This window comes from Mesitornis unicolor, unplaced genomic scaffold (genome assembly GCF_000695765.1).
Source record: "Mesitornis unicolor isolate BGI_N332 unplaced genomic scaffold, ASM69576v1 scaffold41877, whole genome shotgun sequence".
Classification (NCBI taxonomy): domain Eukaryota; kingdom Metazoa; phylum Chordata; class Aves; order Mesitornithiformes; family Mesitornithidae; genus Mesitornis; species Mesitornis unicolor.
Window position 1 is genome coordinate 19,755 of NW_010195130.1, and position 8,654 is coordinate 28,408.

The following is an 8,654-nucleotide window of genomic DNA, read 5'->3' on the forward strand; positions in this document are numbered from 1 at the left end:
AATATATATTCATAATTGAGATTTAATTATGTAATAGATTGTAAAGAATTTGTTTGGATACTTACAAATGTCTCTAACACTATTATAGAGAAGAAATTAATATCTTTGTTTTCTTTGAAAAAACTGACACATTGTTATATCCAAATTCATTTTTACTGAAAAAATACTGTACATGTGTAAAATGTTCAGTTGTTATTTGTAAAATAGAGTAGTTCTGTTGTAATTGATATTGGCCAAAATCAATGTTATGCCGTATTTTATTTTTTCTATTAAATTAACCTAAATTCCTGTTCTTTTGGTCTGGAAAAACATGTTGATAAGCTGTATGTTAAAATGTCTTTGTCAAAGGGCACAGGTAGCTTTACGGTATAGAACACTTAGATACCACACACAAGTCACTAAAACAAATTAGCAGGGTAAAGCTGCTTCATTTCATTGCTTTTTCATTTGTTTGTTTTAAGTGCTGTAATTTATGGTTGCAGACATGGCTGGTTTCCCTGGAGGACACCTTCTGTACAGTAGCAGTACAGCCATATCTGAACCCTAGTGGGTAACAAAGTTGGTTTCCTCTGACCTGTCAGAATTCGTGAGGAGTCTAATTGCTTGCATGCTTAGGATTAAAAAGTGAAATGCATAACTACCTATTGGCTTCGACAGTTTCGGAGGAAGATTTCGTTGTTGCAGCCGTATGTGGCCATTTTCACACTGAGATATGGGTATCTATTCATGTCCAGTACACCTCAGATCACAACCCCAGGCTGCCACTTGAGAACAGCAGGCTGTATGTCCTTGCCAGTAGATCAAAAGTGCTCCATGGACACTCATCTGTGATCCCTGCAGGGTGAGATCCTCCATCAGCATTAACTAATGTTCTTGTTCATTTCCCACTCAGTCCTACGACCTGAGTGGAGACCAAACTGGCAACCTATCCAAGAGGTCATCTATTCAGATGATGTTTTAAGCACGTTCACTGAGGCCATGTAAAGAATTTTCTGAGGAAAAAAACCCACTTTTCACCCTTAAACATCTCGTTGTCACCAACCTGGTTTCAAAACCATCATTCTCACAGTTTCTCTGTCAGTCCTGGGAGCAGGTGTATGTGGGATGGTGTACTCTTAGCAGTAGTTTGTTAAAACTACACCTGTAAAAAGGTTGGCCTAATCCTTAATCAATCATCTATGAAGAGCTACTTCTTTCAGCTCCCACCTTAATCTTCCAACTTGCATGAGAAATTAAATCAATCATGGTGACTTATTGTCAAGATTTCATCTTCTTTGGATAGGAATTGTGAAAAGAGTGATAATAAACTTGTGACAGCTCTGGCCAAAGAGGTCTACTTTAGAGGGTGTATCTATAAATGTTGAACTGTGAAGTCTCATAGACAAGAAAGCATAGAACTGAGTTTTATGCTGAAACCAGTACTTTCTGGTGTCAACTCAGACTCTTTGAAAATTTTTATTTGAGATGCCTTAATAGCAGTGGCCAGATGCTAGCAGAATTCATAAGCAGCACTATAGTTAGTCCTTGTACAAGAGGATCACTGCAGCAACAGGACTGCTAATGAAGTCTGTTCCAAGCTGCAGAGTATTCTTAGGTGATCAGTCCTCCCTCTCTGGCTCAGTGGTGAGTAGTTTGGAGTGTTCAGTATTTGACTGTGTGGCATTGGCATGCAGAATGGAATTGGACCATTTTAGGAAGATCAGAAGCTGCTAAGCATAAACAAAATAATGCTTTTCTCAATATCTGAAAGGACTGTGGGTGACATCAGTCCAGATCTGTTAGTTGATTTCTGCCTTATTTATATCACAAGTCAAAAAGCAATGGCAAATTGAAGATGCTTTTGTAGTTAAGACATGTCACTTCCATGGTAAAGTATTTGCCAGTTCATGTCTGTTTAGGACACCCAACTAGACCTATTCTTTACTAAAAGTCTCAAAGACAGTGACAACTTTGGTCCAAAAAAAAAAATTCTCATACATGTACTAACACTATATTTAACCAGAAAAAAGATTTGTGTGCCCCAGATGTGCCGAACATCGTGCAGAAGCCTATTGTGTGAGGGTGTCATTTTATAACAGGAGGTGTTTCTTCTGCAATGGGGTTACAGGCTTACTCCCTTTCTAGCTGCCACTCTCCACCTCAGCCACACACCAGTGTTGTGTGATCAGCAAATCAGATAGCTGCTGGAATATGTTGGTGGAAACCTTATGCTTCTGACCAGTAGTTCATATGATTCTTGGCTTAGACTCTGCCCACCCACACACCAATCACACTGGTGCATCCTGCCTCTTTCTGAAGAGGCTTTGCTAACTCCCCCTCTGTGTAGAACACTGTTTTTCTAATAAAGATTTCCCTATGAGAACTTACAGACTGCCCCAATCTGTTGGTATTGCAACTTTCCAATGTCCTGTGAAATGCTGAGCAACACCTGTGTAACACACTGTGTAATAGCAGGGCTGCTGCTAGTTCCACACTGTCAGTTTATGATAAAAGGTATGGCAATATAAGCCTTGAAGATTACTAAACCTATATTCAGGGATACTAGAGCTGACTACAGCAATTTCACCCATCACTAAGTGCAACTTGCAACTGGTGATGACCGAGTTAATCCTTTTAATACCCACAGGACAACCAGAGTAAGCATTATTTGTATGAGTGGCCACTTTAGGTAACTGTGCTACTTTTTAGTGACATTATTTAATGAACAGAATGACTGTAAGGCCTGTTATGAATTCAAGATTCCTGTAAAGACATTTAAGTGACTGTTTGTATGAGTCAAAGCTTTCCATTTTCAGTGCAACTCACATAACAATAACTTGTCTGTGATACATTACCATGCCTTATATTTATATTGGATATGCCATTGTCATGTCATTGGTACAGAATGAATCAAGAAAAGTTCTGCCATTAGATGTTTGTGCAAAACATTTCAAGCAAGCATTAAAAAAGTTTTGCACCATACAAAGAAAAATACTAGTCAAGTTTTGATGAAAAAGAAACTGACACCAACAACCTGCACGAGCTTGTTAAGAATATACGGTTTCAGTACATGAAAAAAAAAGGTTGAAAATGTATTTTTGATGAACATTTTGTTTAGCAGGGGGAAAACTTATTTCTCTTTGGCATAACTTTTATTTACTTGTCTTACTTAAACTATCTTGGGAGACTTCAATTTTGATGAAATTGATTATCTGGTTATTTTCTACCACCTGTCATGAGAGTGTGTTGGGGCTTAAATCCTGACGGGCTGAAGAATTGTGGGTAGCAACGCAGTGTCCTTGAGCACAAAGGAAGTCTCTGAGCCTTAGGATTACATATAACCAGTGGAAGTGCAACCAATACCTGCGTTTCCACCATTGGTTCTGTACTGATGAGCAGGGAGAATTCAGATCTATTGAAGTTCACATTTTTGTGAAGCGTGAGAGCACAGTAACATTGGGTCTTACTAGGGAAACTGTTACAAAATACTGAGCATAAAGCCAGAGATTGTGGTAATATTCGCCTGCTGTGCAAAGGTAGCAGACACCATCACAGAATTATATTTTTAAAGCCACACTGTGATTGAAATGATCCTGGAAGGACTTTCTTTCTCACAATGTTTATTGCATAAAAACAGAGCCAATTTTCACTTCCAGTGTGGGAAATGTAGTCAAAGGAAAGCATATTATAAGAAGGCTCTGAGCATTTAGAAAAGAAAACAATTCCAATAAGCTACAAATTCAGCCTCTTGGTGCCACACCAAAGGCTGTTTTTTGTTACATCTCTTTCTTCATAAGCAGCTCATGCATTTTCTGCCAAAGATGGGCAAGGCACAGCTTAGAAGAATGCCCCTTGTACAATCATTTATTTATCAGTGTTTCTCAGTGTTTGGGGAATGGATTTGTTGAAGGTCTTCTGGGAAAACACCACTTTTCAAAGCAAAAAATATTGTCCCGTCACAAAACACAGTAGACATCTTTGCTTTATGTTTTTACACAATGAGCTGATTAAGTACCCATTTTTCCAATCAGCCTGGGGGAACACACCAGAACATTGACAGGCAGCGAATATTTACCCAAGGAGAATTGATGGCTTCATCGTGCAAACTCAATAATAGCACTAAATGTTCACTGGAGCATGACGAGTGTGATTTAGTTAGAATTCAGATAGTACTGCATATCTTTTCCATTTACAATTGTCCTTGGCCTGCCCACTGCTCCTGATGTCTGCAGATGCTCTTTCAGATGTGGGTTGGAAGGAAAGTCTAGCACTTAGTTGTCAGTCTCCATGGATCACATTGCTGTCAGCCATGGTGCTTGTGACCATGCTAATGTGCCTTTCTGTGCAATGCCACTGGACCAAAAGACAGAAATAACTCAAATATTTATTCCCCCAAAAAAGTAGCTCCTAATCTTACTCCAAGAGCAAAGCCATAGTGAACTGAAGTTGTGTAAATGCTGCTTTTACTGCGTCTGCCTCTAGCACAGCCTCTCTGTCTCTGTCAGCCCCAAGGCTGAAAGAAGGGTTCAAAGAGCTCCCATAGCCAAACAGTGCCACAAAGTCTCTCTCCAGCTATATCCGAATTAGAAGGGCTGCATCATTTACCCATTTCTGCACCCTCAGCAGAGAACATATGACCATTAAAGGAAAGATTTGGACTGTGCTTTCCAGGGTAATCGTCAAAAGCTATTATCTTGGCTATTCCTGAAATGCTTATAGTTGAGATGAGGAACCAAGGCAGATTTTAAACAAGAGGAGATCACCAACATAAGGATATTGATTTGGCTGAAAAGTTACAGACAGGAATAAAATTAACTCCTTTATGCTACACATTAAAAAACTCGATTTAGTCTGCTCCTTACTTTCAAGGAAATGAACCTGTCAGCAGATTTCTTTCAGGCTTTAATATCTATTCATCTCTGCAAATTAAAAGGAAATCATATTTGATTAACAGTATGAATCTATGTTTTTATATCTTGTCGGGGCAATAGTTTGCCATCTGAAATCTGCACAGGTACCATCAGATCAGCAGATCTGTGTTCACACCCTGATTAAGCTGGAGATCTCCAGTGCAAACTCTCTGCAGGAGTCTGTCTGTCTAAGATGGATGTCACCACAGAAATACTGCTCTGAGACACCCAGCTCTTCCCGATTCAGGTTTATGTTTATTCAAGGCAAACTGCAGAAATCCTGTGGAGAGGGAAGGTTCTGCATATACAAATTACATATCCCTTGCTGTAAAACGTAAGATAGAGGTGCTGTGCTACAACGGTTGCCTCTGGAATATGATATGTGTTTTCCTCTAGCATTGACAGAGCCTATCTTTAATGTACTCCAGGTGCAAATAACACCAGATTTATTCAATGTATACAGTCAGCTTCCACCTTTCTTTTGCCTGTTTCACAGGAAACTACGTGGATTTCCAAAGCAGTACTATCAGCAGAAGGAGATATTTTTCAATGAGATTCAGGTGTCTCCATTCCACTCTCCTTTAGGAAATTTCCAGCTCCTGAGTTTCAAAAAAAAATTAGGAAGCTTGATCAGACAGGAAAATTTTCAGTTGGGAAGTTCCAGAAATGAAGAAGCTAAAGACTTTTTTTTTTCATTGTCACTCTAAAACTTTGAGAGTGCCGTAGTATTTCCCTCTCCTTCAAGAAGTGAGAAGGGTACAGAACAAAGCATTAGGAATACAAATCATGATTGTTCTTCCCACTTCCACATGTGGTTGTCAAATTTCAGGCTCCAAGTGAGCAGCAGAAAACCTTGCCAGACTCTGACCTTTGTGCTTACAAAGGGAAGGGACAAATCCTGATCCCAGCCAGCTTTTACTTCCAGGCATCTACATTGTTAGTACAAATGGAGGTTTAAGGTTGATTTTTTAAATGCTAAAAAAGTTAACACAAATGGAGGTTTAAAGCTGATTTTTTAAATGCTAAAAAATGTCTTTCTGGAGTCTGTTTATGCACACTCAATACCCCTGAGGGCTCTGGCTCTTCAGTGGGTTTCTAACGAACATTGTATAAATACTACATAGAAATTAGGGAAGAAACACCCAGAATAAAGAGGGGGGAAAAAATCCCTTTGTGTCAGCAAAAAGGGCAGCTTTGGCTAATATAAATATTTTTATTCTGCAGGGGCAACAATAGAGGGCTGTGTAAGATAGTGTAGGTGATAAAGGCAGTTGCCTCTCTTCTGCCTGTCACAATTAAGGCTAACCTGAGGTTCTGTGTGATCTCAGCTAATTCTTCAACAAAAGGGCCTTTCATTCTAAAATCATTATATCACATTCTGTTCCACCACCACTGTTCAAGGTAGATGTTCACCCATTTTCAAGGTTCTGCTTTGTCCCTTGGCACAAGGCGGAGCTTCAGTGACTTAGGAACCAACATCCTAATTTCAGCCTTCTGGTTCATCATTGCCTAGAGCACTTTTGAAAAGAAGGCTTCCAATCCTGAATCCCTCTCATCACCAAAAATCATAGCACCCCAAAATTTTGCCTATGAATGGTATCTTCTTTGTCCTTTCTGCACATATATGAAGACAGAATTTTGGTCATTCTGTAAAATGACTGAGAGCAGACAAGTAATTTGCAAGAGACAGAAACCTGAAGCTAGACAAATAATTGGAAACCAGGCTCATATTTTGTATGACTGCCTGAAATGTTGGGGGAAAGGAAATGCCATGCCCTAGAATTTTCAAGATTAAGACAAGATTTCTTTCAAGGAGCTGCAATTTATCTAAAATTAAGACTAAACAGAGGGGTAACCTTAAAAGGAATCTTCAGGATAAAATTTAATGGCTTGTTATCTGCAAGTTAGTCTAAGTTCCTTATGGATTTAAGCTTTATAGAGAAATATTTCTTCAATACATCTCAAGGAGCTGATCCCATGAGACAGTCAAAATAAAGTATACCAAGGCTGAACATGGAAAAAGCAGAGAGCTCTCTACAGCCAAATCCTCTCAGTTCTCACTGCTCATTGATAAAAAACAATTCTGATCAATGTTTCTTTATCTGCTCTGTGAAACTTTTGTGAGCTGTAAGATTACATTTCAAAGACTCAAGTACAAAATCCACATCCATGTTCCCATGAAAGTAAACAAGCAAAATAGAGGAAATAAGATCATTTTTAAATTTATTATTAAGAAAAGTCACTGGGGCAATGCTATGGAAGATAACCAAACCATTTTTAAATTAGATAAAGTAATTAGTAAATTAGTAAAATTTTGATTAAGAAAAGTGAGGAAGTAACACATGACTTGCAGTGACTAAGCCTCATGGTGGGGGGGCTGCAAGAGAAAGATTAATTTATGGCTGGCAGCACATAAAACTGTATATCTCCAGGCATAATTTACAAGGATATTCACACGCTTATCTAACTGGTCTCCTGAAACAACATGTGCTGTCAATGAATGGCATAGCTTTTGGAAAACAGGAGAGAAATAGGGACAAGGTAAGGGCTGTACACTTAATACTGCTTATGCTAAGACATAGCAATGACCTGACAGGTATGATGATGCTCTCATCTGGGACTTAGGAGAGACAGGTTCTAGTTCACTATTACACCCTGACTTCATGATCTTACTGCAACTCAGTTTTTCTGCCTTCTTAATGGGAGATAATAGTCCTTACCACATTTTAAAATGCATCATACCGACTTGCAGGAACTCAGTGTAATTGTAGGCTCTTGCAACCAGTTAAAGGCATAGCCTGCGACCTGACATTGCCCAGATGTCGAATTAAACATTTCTATCTAGGGCCAGAAAAACTGTACGTGAAAATCTTCCTATTATGAACCATTATGTCGGTTAACATATCCTTATTCCTTTAAAAGTTTCAATTCCTTTTGTTTAAACAAGGTGACAAATGTTTTTAAACAAGGTGAATTGAGAAATAAAAGAAGGTTAAGCATGGAATGATCTAAAGTAGCTGACGAGCATTGTCTGACTGAAGGCATGGCTGAGACACATTGCTGACAGTGTTCCGCATTACCTATGTTGGACAGATAAAGAATTTTAATACAGAAGAAAGGAAAAACAAAAAAAAGTTGAGGCTTTGGTAACTAGTATTTATCTAGCGAGATTTGTAAAGAAATATATTGCCCACAGGGAACGCTGCCAAACAGTTAAACTGCCCTGTGGAATGGTTTAAAAGTCTTCTTTAAAGTTGCATCTCATTGTCAACTCTTTGAATATCCACTAATACTTTATTAACATTTAGTAGCAGATCTACAGCTCTAGATGTGACTTGCCATTCAGGGGGCCTAATATGTAAGTATTTTCTGGTGCACATTCTTATAATAGTATGCTTTACAATGCTGCAACTCAGATGATAAAGCAAGCAGAGAACTGGTCTTCTTGGCACTATTCCAGCACAGCTGAAATTAATTACAGCACTTCCAATGAAAGGTGTAACAAAGAAATAACAAAAACCTTTTAAACTGAGCATTTCTACCATGTGGGAAGGATTTGAGTGGGCATAGCTGAGGTGTATGAATTAGTAGCTCAGGTCTGATGGATAAGTGTATAAGCAGTGCAGGCAAATAAAGTGAAGTACTGGAGAAACAAAAAGTTTTTCTAACACATATCATAGTACAACATCAGAGAAGCAATTATTTAATAATGTTACCCTGACAGATTTCCCAGTGATATAAAGCTGGTAGTGTAAAGTGCTGAAC